At 42.5% G+C, this 14,099-nt stretch overlaps 1 protein-coding gene across 1 annotated transcript in view; it reads right to left on the minus strand.

Moving 5' to 3' along the window:
* Nucleotides 1–13,300, minus strand: part of LOC126234806 (fatty acyl-CoA reductase 1-like) — a 215,054-nt gene extending 201,754 nt beyond the window's left edge. The window contains exon 1 of the mRNA XM_049943553.1: nt 13,199–13,300. The gene's annotated coding sequence lies outside the window, so the exon portion shown is untranslated. The remainder of the gene's footprint in view (nt 1–13,198) is intronic.
* Nucleotides 13,301–14,099: the final 799 nt, after the last annotated feature.

The raw sequence follows: 14,099 nt of genomic DNA on the forward strand, positions 1-14,099 counted from the left end.
ACTGGTGTCGAATCTGTAATCAATGCACTTTTGCACAGTGTGTAGATAAACAGTGTGAGAGCTGAATGCTTTGTTTTTTCAGTTGCAGTTTCAAATGAGTGCAAAATATCTGAAGCATCACAAGACAGTGTTCCTTGTAAATCATCCAAAAGGGACCAAAGCTTTCATATGCTGGTGCTACTAAAACTCTTAGAAAGTCAAACACATTCATTGTGAATGGGACATGTGAGTTGTGTTTAGCCGTGCATGTGTATCCAGCGTGGCTGACGCATCGCGCTAAATGGTCGTCCTGCTGTCAATATACGTCTCAGAAAAGTTAAACGTTCTCACCGCTAAAAGCCTGTGCATGCTCATGAAAACACCATTAATCATTGTTTCATTATGAACAATGCACCCTGTGCTATTCTGTGAAGTCAGTATCGTGTTAGCAATGGTAAGCTCTAAAAGCCTGTGCACGCTCGAGAAAACACCGTTAATCTTTGTCCCATCAGGAACAATGCACCCTGTGGTATTCTGTGACATCAGTATCGTGTTAGCAATAGTAAACACACATGCTGCCCAGAGGCGTCTCGCATAGGGGGCTAGCGTGAGCGTTCCTTGGAGCTCTGTGACATCAGCATAACACTTGAAGAACTCTAACTGTATACCCGAAAGTAGATGCAACTTTCACCTGCTCGCTGTACGGAACAGCGGCGTGAGAGCGATGGCTCACCCTGGTTTGCTTCCGGTGGTGGTGTCCAAGCACACACTCCTTCGAGGGTATGTGCTCTGCAAATAGGTCTTCGCTCCCATCTGGTCTCGTCAGCAACGGTGCCGAGGTGGTTACATATTTAGAGAGGAATTTCTCAGGTGTCAAGTATGAAAGGGATGCCGCTACCTCATCCTTAGGGGCCCAAATGGTCGCGCCGTAGCTTAGAGTGGACAGCCGGGGCACCCGGACTCTGGCATCGACGTCGGACGCCAGGTGGCGGGATGTGTTTTTTATTAGTGATCTTTTGTTTACACTATATCCCATCTATGTCAACATCTACATATATACTCTGCTAACCATCAAGCAGTGTTTGTGCCGGCCGAAGTGGCCGTGCGGTTAAAGGCGCTGCAGTCTGGAACCGCAAGACCGCTACGGTCGCAGGTTCGAATCCTGCCTCGGGCATGGATGTTTGTGATGTCCTTAGGTTAGTTAGGTTTAACTAGTTCTAAGATCTAGGGGACTAATGACCTCAGCAGTTGAGTCCCATAGTGCTCAGAGCCATTTGAACCAAGTGTTTTGTGTGAGGCACTGATTACGCCAAGTCATGTTTCTCCCACTCTGTTCCACTCACAGTACATGTGAGGGAAAAACGACCGTCTGAACACCTCTGTACGAGCTCTAATTTCCCTTATCTTTGAATGGTGATCATTGCCCAATATGAAAGTTGGTGGTAATAATATATGCTGTACATCCTTGGTGAAGATAGGATTTTGGAATTTAGCGAGCAGATCCTTCCGTTTAGTGTGTCGTCTGTCTGCAAGTGTGTTCCACTTCAGACTTCCAATGAGATTTTTAACTCTCTCGCAATGGCTAAATGTGCCAGTCACGAATCTTGTCATTCTTCTTTGAACCTTCTCAATCTCTTGAATCAGACCCTACTAGTAAGTGCGCTGTACAGATGAACATTTTTCTAAGACAGAATGCCATGAATTAAAGAAAAGTACCCCATACATGTGAAGAATATCGATTTAATGAATTTTCATAAATTTTTTATATCAACATGGTATTAGCGGTACAATACTTAAGTGAAGGGTGTGTGTGAGTGGATGACATGGAACACAACAGCAGGTTAAGTGCAGAACACTAAGTTAATTCGAATAATTTGTATGTAAAACGCAGTACAGTGGTTTAAGGGGGTGGGTGACAGAGAAAGATGCGCCAGAAATGACGTTCAAAAGCATGTGAAATTCGAAAAGTGTACCAGGAAATGGTGGGAGGACATAACTGATTACTTAAGTTGCCATCAAATGCGGTACAACAATTTAAGGAAATGGGGGTGACATGGAAAACCACTTAACAGAACAATAGGTTAAGGACCTATCAATCAAAGGAGCACAATGGGTTAAGTACTTGAGTGAATACCTGCCCCTGACGCAGGCAACCCACACGAACAAGATGCACCAGCACTCCATTCCAGATGGGGGGTGGGCCAGTGGGTGGGGTGACAAATGATTAAGTGTGGTGACATGGAAAACAACTTAACAGAACAATAGGTTAAATGCATCTCAATCAGAAGAGAGCAATAGGTTAAGCACCTGTCAATCAAAGGAGAATAATAGGTGTGCCCCTGAGTGCATGCCTGCCCCTGATATAATCAACCTGCACTAAGAAACACACGAGCTCTCTCCTGGCCCCATGACTCACTATTTGCAGACAAATTCCTTCTCTGTACACAATAAATATCCATACAGCTGCCTAGTGTCCTCACTCTAGCACATGTACTTTCAGTGATCTGAATAACCGAGGTCGGATATCGGGGTGCTTTGCAAGAGTTTTGAGGGTGAGCTAGCCCACAACTGAGTCTGATCAATGGTACTGCCTTTGTCATAAACTGTGATGACAAAAGTCATGCGATAGCGAAAAGCGAAATGCACATACACAGATGGCGGCAGTATCGCTTACACAAGGTGTTAAGGGGCAGTTCATTGGCAGAGCTGTTATTTGTACGCATGTGATTGACGCCAAAAGGTTTCCGACGTGATCGTGGCCGTACGACAAGGATTAACACACATCGATCGCGAATTGGTAATTGATGCTAGGCACATTGGACAAGTTGACCTAACTCTTTCCATTCACCAAACAACCGCCTCACTGATGCAAATTTTTCACTATAGTCCATGTAACCCAATGTGCCTGCCCAGTCACACAAGCCCTTACACGATTTCAGATTTTAAGTCACCTTTTTGCAAATGTCAGCTATGGATTAAAGTTAGGCATTGGGCCAACCTTGGTAATCGCATCATTATTATCCAAAGCACATTTTTTTTTTTTCGTGGTACTGCTTTGCCCTTTAAACCACTCAATCATCGCATCCCAGTTTACTAATAGAAAACTTGAAGATTTATTTGCATGAAATATGTGCTTACACAGGAGACCAAACTATTAGAAAAAAATTGCAAGAGCAGGCATAATATATTCAATAAAATTTTTCTGGGTTTGTGACCACATCGTCAGTATATATAAAACTACCGATGTTTCGGTCCCTGTTGCAAGCGACCTTCTTCAGGGCGTTCTTGTTTACTACTGAATTAAAGAACTTTGTTTCTTATACAACTGCAAACATGGCTATTGTCTAATTCTGATAGGCTGTTTAGGATGAAGGAGACGTATGTAGAAGTTACTATTGATGTTTTTATTATTTCTTTTCATTGGTGGAAACTCGACGTTTTGACTGGTGTTTGCATTACTGCTTGTGAGTTGTTGAAATCGGCGAATGGAAAACCAGGCGACAGCTGTGACGTGGCGTTGTTTTCCTACTTGCTAGTTGCGGCCGAGGCGGGCCAGTACTCTGTGTCCCTGCGGCAGCTGCGGTCTCTGGCGTGCCTGTATGTGTTGCTTCACGTGAGATATTGTCCCGTAGCGTTGTTATTGCTGGCAGCCAAGATGTCGGAAGTCGGTACCAATCTTCTCTGTTCGTGTTGGCCTATCGCTTGGCTATTTCTATTGCCTCTCTAATCTTCCTCCTGAAAGTAAGGGGCTGTTTCGCCAGTACTCATCGTGGTGTTCTGCCACTGCTGATTTGGTTTGCTGTCTTAGTCGGATGCATCTTTCGTGTTCAGATATCAGTGTGCTAATGGGTGGCCAGGTTTCGCCTGCATACACTAATTCACATTCGCACCTGATTTCTTAAACTAAAAAATAAATAATAAAAACACCAATAAAGATTCCTAACATGGCTCCACTTCATGAGAATTAGACAACAGCCATGTCTGCAGGTGTATAAGAAACAAAGTTCCATCATTCAGCACTACACAAAAACACGCTGAAGAAGGTCGCTTGCAACAGGGACCGAAACGTCAGTAGTTTTATATATATCGACAATGCGGTCACAATCCCAGAATTTTTTTTATTGAATGTGACAATGGCCGTGGAAGCCTACGTTTATACAGGCATAATATAGTCGATTTGTCACAGTGTGTTAAGTGCTAGTCAAATACACTTATGGAGCCTCCATTTTCCAGATAAAGGGGATATTGCTGCAAAATGTTTTCTGCGCTACAGTCTGAAAGTCGTTTTCTCACATCGTTTATGAATGGGTAAGGATTAACATTGAAAGAGTATTTTACACTTGGTTAACTACCCACAATAATCTTCATGAAACTCACGGAGGTCGTTAGAAACGAACAAGCCCTTCAAACGTTCCAGCATATTTGCATATTTGTTTATTCCATCTTTAATGTGTTTGCTCTGAGCTTCAATATGATCCGTGTAATTTATCATGAAGGTTTGCAGTTTCCTTCTGAAAATGTACACGCACATTCACGACAGTCATACTAATTCGATTTAAACCGTTTTTTAAACCGGAGGATATTTTCCTGTCAGTCTACAAGCCAAAGCAAGTATTTTAAAAAACCTGTTTGATATTAGAGCGTAGGATCTATTCCTTTAATGATTCTGTGAATAAGTCAGCAGCAGCCAAATTAATCAAATCACTTTTTTCAAGTAGCAATTCATGAACAAGTTTATGGCAGTTATGCTCTATGTGAACATTACACAGAAATGCTTCCCCTTTTAAACAAACTGTCACTAGCGGCAGGTTGGACTATTATTTATGTGTTGACTGTTCTTTTAGACATGTCCTGAAGAACAATACTACTATGAATCAAGACACAAAGGAATTAAAGACATTAGCCGCCAGTGAGCATTGATTTATATCAATGGGGACGGAATCGAACCGCGGTATTGAACGTCTAGGCATGGTTGAACTACAGACAACACGAGCTGTGTACCTCCTTCCTGGTGGAATGACTGGAACTGATCGGCAGTCGGACCCCTTCCGTCTAATATGCGCTGCTCATGGTTCAAATGGTTCAAATGGCTCTGAGCACTATGGGACTTAACATCTGAGGTCATCAGTCCCCTAGAACTTAGAACTACTTAAACCTAACTAACCTAAGTACCTCACACACATCCATGCCCGACTCAGGATTTGAACCTGCGACCGTAGCGGTCGCTCGGTTCCAGACTGAAGCGCCTAGAACCGCTCGGCCACATCGGTCGGCTGCTGCCCACACATGGTTGTTTACATCTTTGGGCGGGTTTAGTGACATCTCTGAATAGTCGAAGTGAGTATGTCTATGATACAATATCCAAATTCAACGTCTATCTTCAGGAGTTCTGGGAATCGGGGTGATGCAAAACTTTTTTTGATGTGTGTATTTCTGGATACACAAAACGGTCATCAATTGTCAGGTATTTGATGCTCGACTTAACTACGAAAGACCCAAGTCTTTTTTGGGATAAATCCTTAAGAGCGTCACTCAGATCAGAGTACGAGTTGAAAGTTCAGACTAAAAAAAATATAAAAAAGTAAAAAAGAGTGTTTTGTGACGGTCTTCGTAGCGACAAACACCGCCACACTTTTAGTAGCGGGCCGACCGGTCCGCTTGAACAGTGAACAGAAAGATGAAAACCCAAACACTCGGATTGAATGAAAGTCGGTACTTATCTTTATTATGAAGATACAGAAACACAGTGGTGAACATTGTCTCTACAGAAATCTGTCTGGTTCGAGTCGGGGCAGCTAGGTCAGCGTCGGCTGACGACAAATAACAACTCTGCTGCGATGTACCCACACTGACTAGCAAGTACACACTGCGGTGGCGAGTATACAACTGAGCGGCAGAATCCAGAACTGTCCTAGCGCTCGCGACTCCAGCGCTTAAGAAGCCAGAAGCCAGCGGTGGCGCGCGCAGACTTGCGGCGATTTCCTGTATCGCTGGCGCTGCTTATGCGGACGGCGTCCGGACTTTGATGCTGCCAACCTTTTGGCAGCGGGCTCGGTTGGCATTACTGGCTAGGATATAACAGAGTGTGTGAATTCCTAAGAGACCAAACTGCTGAGGTCATCGGTCCCTAGTCTTACACATTACTTAAACAAACTTAAACTAACTTACGCTAAGAACAACACAAACCCTAGCCCGAGGGAGGACTCGAACCTCTGGCGGGAGGGGCCGCGCAGTCCGTGACATGGCGCCTCAAGCCGCGCGGCCACTGCGCGCGGCTGTCTGCACGCTGGTAAGTTTATTCGTTTCGAGAGCAGAGAGCCAAACGAAGACTTCGTGAATTTTACTTACAATGTATGGGTAAAAACTCAAAATCGTATTTGAATGGGACTTCCATGAAGCAAAATGTAACATCCAAAATGAAGAAAAAAAAAAAACAGCTGAACATGAACCTTTACCTAACGCAGGCGTAGCCAGCGAAGCACAGAGCAATAAACAACAACGCCTGATCGAGTCAGGTGGGCGAATATTCATTTGTCTTCAAGAAAGTGCAACACAGTGTAAATAACAACGTAGCATTAGTAACAATACTGTGGAAAAAACAATATAGCTTATTATCACTCGAGTGGTAATAAAACTATGGAGCCATTATCACTGGAGTGGAAGTATCCATGTGCTGCTATTGTTAATCGAACCACTGTCGGTTAGACCATCAGTGAAACAGCAACTTACATTCTTGCAGCCGAGAAGGCGAGTACACCGTTCGTTTGTTACACAATTTTACGAGCTTCAAACTAGAGTGATTAGTTTTCAGTCATGTGTATGGTTACTACTTTAATTCTAAATTTCTTACGTGTTTGAGCGCTTACTAGGCACAATCTTTCGTTTGAATAGCAGTTGTAGTATAAAGAACCATAACTTTTATGGACTCTTGTATCAGAAAAATTTTGGAAATTTGTGGCCAAACTGCATAGGTCAAGGGTCCCTAGGTTTAAACACTACTTAATCTAACTTAAACTAGCTTACGCTACGGACAACACACACACCCATGCCTGAGGCAGGGCTCGAACGACTGACGGGAGAAGAACCGTGGCAATCCGCCCAGACCACGGTGCTACTCCGCGCAGCTCTTGTATCGTCCTCGTATGGTAAAGGCTTCTGTTTGTTTTGATCTGAACAATTCAACGTCGTTTAGACTATCAGTGAGGCCACACCTTACTTTCCCGCAGCAGATAAGTCTTGTACATCGTTCGTTTGATATATATTTTTACAAGATTCGAACAGGACGACTTGGTTTTAGTTATATGGTTGGTCTCTAGAGTATGTTTTCCGCCGTTTTTAGAACGGATAGGAACAGTGATTGGTGTGTTCATATGTGAGCTGAGCTGGTGACTCTTTACTTACGGTTCCAGGCAGTGTTGACTTCTGTGGAACTGCTTGAGGCTGTTGCCAATGGGCAATGAGCACCACTGTGCGAGGCAGGTGGTGTTGGCGGGGGGTTGGGGAGGGAGAAAGGAGGAAGCATGGATGCGAGAGGGATGTCCAGTGCGCCCGTGTGTTCCCCGATCTGTCCACTACTTTGACCATCCCGGCTACTCCTCGCACTGAGGTTGATGCCTCATCTATGGTCGAGTGCGAGGACGTTTCAGCATCGGGTAAACAGCGAATGACATCACAGGGGGCTGTGGCTGACAGTGTCCCTGAGACAGAAGCAATCGCTTGCACTGTTTCAGAGGAAGTCTCGCCTGCAAGGTATGGTCATTCAAAGAGAGTGGGATTACTGGCATTTGGGAATTCCAACTTTAGGCATGTAATGGGATCCCTTAGGGATATGTCTACCATGAGAAGAATCGATTGTGCACTCTGTGTACATACCTGGAGGAGGCATTCCAAACGTGGAAAGTTGCTTTTGGGTGTCATGAAGAGCGCAGGTTGCAGCCAGGTTCAGGTGGTGGCTCATTGCAGTATTAACGATGCTTCTTCCTCTGGATTGAAAGAGATTCTATTTGGTTGTGGTTGGTTGTGGGTGGCTAGCTGAAGTAGTAAAGACTATCTTGCTTGCGACATCAATGCGGAGCTCACCATCTGTAGCATCGTTCACAGAAACGACTCTGGTCCTCTGGTACAGAACCGAGTGGACGGTCTAAATCAAATGTTCTGACGGACCTGCGACCGTGTGGGCTGCTGATTCCTGGACTTGAGCCGTAGGGTAGTGGGTTTACAGATTCCGTTTAACATATCATGGGTACACTACACTCAGGAAGCAGCTACAAGGATAGTGGGGCTGTGTGGAAGGGGCTGGGCGATTTAGTAGGTTACAGGATCTTGGGAAACTAAAGAAACGGTGCCAGTTTAGAAAGGTACAGGGAAAACACAGGAAGGTAGACCTAGAAAAAACAGTCTTGTAGTTGTAAATTGTTGTAGCTGTGTTCGGAAAGAACCAGAGCTCTAAGTGCTAATAGGAAGCACAGAAGCTCATATCGTTATAGGTGCGGAAAGCTGGCTAAAGCCGAAATTTTTAGATATGATTTAAAAGTGTGCAGAAAGGATAGATTGAATACAGTTGGTGTTGGAGTGTTTATAGCTGTCAGAAGTTGCTCACCTTGTAGTGAAATTGAAGTAGATAGTTCTGTGAGTTATTATTAGCAGAGGTTATAGTGGACAACTGACATAAATTAGTAATTGTTTCCCTTTACCGACCCCCGACTTTGATAATACATGAACATTTCGAAGGAAACCTGAGTTTCATTTCATCTAGGTATAGTTGGTGGTGACTTCAGTTTACTCTCGATATATTGGTGAAAAAAACATATTTGAAGTTGGTGTCGGCATGAAACGTCGTCCGGTATCGTACTGAATGCTTTCTCTGAAAATTATTTGAGCAGTTGGTTCAGGATCCCACTCGAGTTATAAATGGTTGCGGAAACATACTTGACCTCTTAGCAACAAATAATCCTAAGCAAATAGAGAACACCACGACGGATACAACGATCAGTGAGCGCAAGGTCGTTGTAGCGCGGCTGAATACTGTAATATTCAAACCCTCCAAAAATAAATGCGAAATGTACCTATTTAAAAAGTAGATGAAATTTAGCTTGACGTCTTCCTAAGAAACACTCTCCATTCCTTCCAATTTGACCAGGTAAGTGTAGACCAGATGTGATTTACATTCAAAGAAATAGTGTGGACGGAAATTGAGAGATATATACTAAATAAACTAATAAGAATTGGTACTGATGCATTTTGGTACACAAAACATATCATAATACTGTTGTAGAAGAAAAGGAAAAAAAAATTCCAAATCTAAAAGAATGCAGAATCCCCATCTATGGCAAAGTTGTACAGAAGCTCGACACTTAGCGTAAATTCAACTTAGAGTTGCTTGTAATAGTTTCCAGAAGGAAACTCTGTCTCCGAATCAGGCGAAAAAAACCAGAGTCATGTCGTGTAAAGTACACCAGTGGCAAGACGCAATCGATACCTTCACTGCGCGATAAAAGTGGCGATGTTATTGACGACATTGCCACAAAAGCAGAGTTACTAAACCCGGTTTTCTGAAATTCCGTCACGAAAGAAGACGGGGTAAATATTTCAGAATTCGAATCAAGAAACACAGTCGACATGTCTTAGAAGTAGATACCCACTGTGTAGTGGAACAGCAGAAGCCACTTAATGAAGGCGAGACTTCCGCCCAGATTGTATGCCAGTGATGTTCCTTTCAGAGCATACTGATACAATAGCTGCATACTTAGCAATCATATACAACCGCTCTCCTCTCGAAAAATCTCTAGGTAAAGGCTGGAAAGCTGCAACAGTCACACCAGAACCCAAGAAAGGAAATAGGTTTAATTCACTGACTTCCAAAACCATATCACCAACGTCGTTTTACGGTAGTATTTTGGAACATATACCGCGTTCGAACATTGTGGATTACCTCGAAGAAAACGATTTATTGACAAATAGCCAGCACGGATTCAGAAAAGATCGTTCCTGTGAAGCACTCTTTATTCTCACGAAGTAATGACTGCTATCAACAGGGGATAGAAGGCTTTTCATACCGTTCCCCAGAAGTGACCTCTAATCAAATTGCTTGCCTACGGACTGTCGTCTCAGTTGTGCGATTGGATTTGTGATTAATATCAGAAATGTGACAGTTCGTAGTAACTGACGGAAAGTCATCGGGTAAAACAGTAGTAGTATCTGGAGTTCCCGATAGGAGTGTTGTAGGACCTCTGCTGTTCCCTATCTTCATAAACGATTTAGGCGATACTCTGAGCTGCCGTCTTAGAGTGTTTGCAGTTGATGCTGTCATTTACTGTGTTGCAAAATCATCAGATTATCAAAACCAATTGCAAAATAAGTTAGACAAGATACATGTGTGACGAGAAAAATGGAAATTGACTCTAAATAATGAAAAGTTTGAAGTCATCCACATGAGTATAAAAAGGTATCTGCTAAATTTCTCTTACACGATAAATCACACAGATCTAAAGGCTGTAAATTCAGCTTAATGTTTAGGAATTGCAATTACGAATAAGTTAAATTGGAACGATGATTTTGACAATTTTGTGGAGAAAGTAAACCTGAGACGGCACTTGTCTGCCCTCGCTGGGGTTGTGCTGTGTGGTGTGGTATCCACATCAGATAGCACTGACGGAGGACATCGTAAAAATTCGAAGACGAGCAGTTAGTTATGACACTCGAATTGGGTGGCAATCATTAAAACAAAGGCGTTTTTCGTTGTGTCAGTACCTTCTTATGAAGTTTCGATCACTTACTTTCTCCTCAGAGTGTGAAGATAATTGGTTGGCGCCAAGGCACATAGGGAGAGATGATCAACATAATAAAGTAAGAGAAACCAGAGGTCCTACTAAAAGTTTTAAGTGTTCGTTTCTCCCGCGCACTGTTCGAAAGTGGAACGGTAGAGAAATGGCTTGAAGGTGGCACTGCAGATCAATCATGTAGATGTAGACGGGACTGCAAGTTGATAACGTATTCATAAGTGCCGTTTATACAATGTTTTGTCGATACGTGGAAGAACATTGGTATACTAAAATTTGGAATACACAGTAGGCCTACTGTTGATCCTCAATAATATTTATTATATATTTCGTTGTGAACTGGCTTCCGAGGCCATTCTCAAAGCACTTAATGAACATATAAGTGTGTGATCGCTCAGTGCATTGTTCGAGATAGTATTGTGTAGTAAATGGGCAAACTGAAAACGAGATTTTGGTATTACATGACAATGTACAAACATTTTAGTGGTTAAATATCTTATTCTCATCATTAGTTGTCACACGTGATATGAATTCCTTTACAAGATGACAGACATATTTATTTCGTAACTGAAGTATATCCAAAGTTTCATCTTTTTCAATATTTTTAAAATGCAATCCCATTGTCAAGGTGAGAATAATTTCTACGGAACGACATGTCGTAATAGCGTCATTGCGTAACGGCGCCAGTTCATTTAACTTACGTCTTGTGACGAAACGGGTTACTATCTAATGAAATTTCTTGCCTTAAAATGGAAAAAAATTTGTTGAAGCGATCTTTCAGATACGGCAGAATCAGTAAAATGACATGAAAAGCCGTCGCAACAACGAAGAAACCTGATTCACCAGTTCTGCAGTATTGGCGAATTCAACAGCCACGCGTGTTCCTAATACTTAGCGTAAATGCTAAAAATCCCTCACATTTTGAAATGTACACACAAATAGAAGATTGTAACTTACAAGTATCGGGAAATAAACACTTGAACACAGGGAAAGACGGGGATAGCAAGAAGCTGAATTTTACGCGGATGAGCAGAAAATTTTCAGAAACCAAATGATGTTATAAAGCACGTAAACTTATCGAATCAGTTCTTACAGTTAAAATAATTTACCTCTAGAACTAGTTTCAACAACGACGTAAGAGTTGTTTTGAGTTAACAGAAGAGATTTAAACGATAGTGGAACAACCACTTATTGATTTGCGACACTACAATGAAAAGTCACAAAACTGCTGCTTAAGAGTGACCCATTCGTTAATTAAATTTGTGTTTAAACGAATTGCGTACATGAAGAGAGAACTTTTAACAAGTTATAACTACTCTGGCGAAAACGCCTTTTAGCAGCCGGAATGTTTAACGCAAATTACTTAACTGTCGTAGGCAGCCTGGCGTTGTCTCCTGTTTGCGAACTGCGTACCACAATCCATACTCCGTACTCTAAACTTAGCGGCACTCCTGGAAATTAACATAACAGGATACGGCAAAAGTTCTTGTTCTTTTCTCGCGGATTAGAGTCATCACTCTCTATGGCGAGGAATTAATGTGCTCGGCTCTAATAATAAAATGGTATGCCAAAATCATCAAATGTTGAATTCACGGTCAGACACTTTGTTCTGTTATACACTTACTTTGTGTTCTATGTGCCACATGAAATAGGAAAACAGTTTCCATAACACGTCATGTTATTTCGCAGTCTACATGAGATCAGTAAGCAGCGATTGGCAGATAATAAACAGCTTACAAAATGCATACAGGGTGTTCGGAAATTTCCATTTGAGACTTCTAAGGCATGTAAAGGGGAATGAGTACATAATATTTCGAATGGGAACCCATGCCCGAAAATAACAGCACAAGTCAAGTGTAAACTTTCAGACCACATTTCGTCGCATCGTCGTAAACCATCGAGTCTCACAGCCTTTTTAAAAGATTTCACACAATAGTTCAAGAAAGATTTACTTATGACGATGAACGCGTAAACATGTTGCACAGCCAAAAACTAGCACATTCATTTACACATTTACGACACAGAGGCCATGACTCGCATATTTTAGACAACTATGAATCTCTAGATACTGCTTTGTTACATTTTCACACAGTGAATTATCGATGTATTACGAAGTTCGTCTCTCCCGCGAATTATTACATTCTTTAAATTTATCTCTCGAATACAGAATTTATGGAAGCAAAAGTCATCATGTTAGTATATGTGTAATCCCACAGCAATACTAAATGAAAAATAGTTACTCCTTAGATGACAACTACACAGCGTACATAGCAAACACAAACCTCAGGTACGCTATCACGATTTTATCTTTGCTGAGGAGGAATAGAAAAGGAAGAAAATGAAATTTATATCGGACTGTGGTAGTAGTATCTTAATAGTATTCTTGATACGGAGCCAAAGCACTGTACATCCGGGTGATCTGGCTACTGCGTCTGACTTACCTGGCAGAAACGCGGTTGACGACAGTTAACTGGAAACAGACGAACTCTGCAGTGTCTGCTTGGGCAACTAGAGCGATATAACCTTCTAACGTCAACGAATCAGTTTTACTTGTATAGCAGCTCACCGTGAGACAATGCACCCTGGATGCCGCCTTGTATGCTAATTGCCGTGGACAGTAACAGCTGAATCATTATTGCTTGCGAGCGCATTGTGCTAGGTCGCTCATTTTTTTATGCATGCGAACTTACAGTACTACTGCCTTAGCATACGTTTCTATTGAACGCTCATTCACATCTAGCTTCTACCAGCACACACAAGTTTTTAATTCTCAACTGCTAGCTCCAGTCCTATGATAACGAGGAGTATATCGCAGAATCAATGCTCTGAATCAGTCTCTTTTAGCTGACCCTTTTTCAGAGACATCTCTCTACTAGATCGAACGTCTGTCCTGGCGCTGCGTTTCAGGATAAGGATTCGTTTCCGGTAGCAACAAGGTGCAATTCACCATCCGGCCGTTCTCATTATACTTTCTCAGTGATTTGGTAACGTTTGGTGAACCCGATGCGGCTCTACCATTGCAGGTTCCAATCCCTTGGTCGTCCAACTGAGCTGGTGGCACTTCTCCCATATCTCTACCAAACTTTATTCCTACCCCTCGCTATGCACGTGAGCTTCGTCACACTTCTGTAATATAAGTGCCTGCAACAGGTCTTACCAAGATTCCCTATGCCCGCAATGCTCACCTACATCTGCACTATTACTCTGCGATACAGATTTAAGTATTTGGCAGCTGCTTCATAGAACCACTTTCAGACCTTCTTCAACTGTTCCACTCTCGAGCAGCACCTGAGAGAAAAACAGCCCACTTGCGACGTCTGAGTTCTCTTATTTTATTACGAT

Source organism: Schistocerca nitens, chromosome 2, assembly GCF_023898315.1.
Source record: "Schistocerca nitens isolate TAMUIC-IGC-003100 chromosome 2, iqSchNite1.1, whole genome shotgun sequence".
In the NCBI taxonomy this organism is placed as follows: Eukaryota; Metazoa; Arthropoda; class Insecta; order Orthoptera; family Acrididae; genus Schistocerca; species Schistocerca nitens.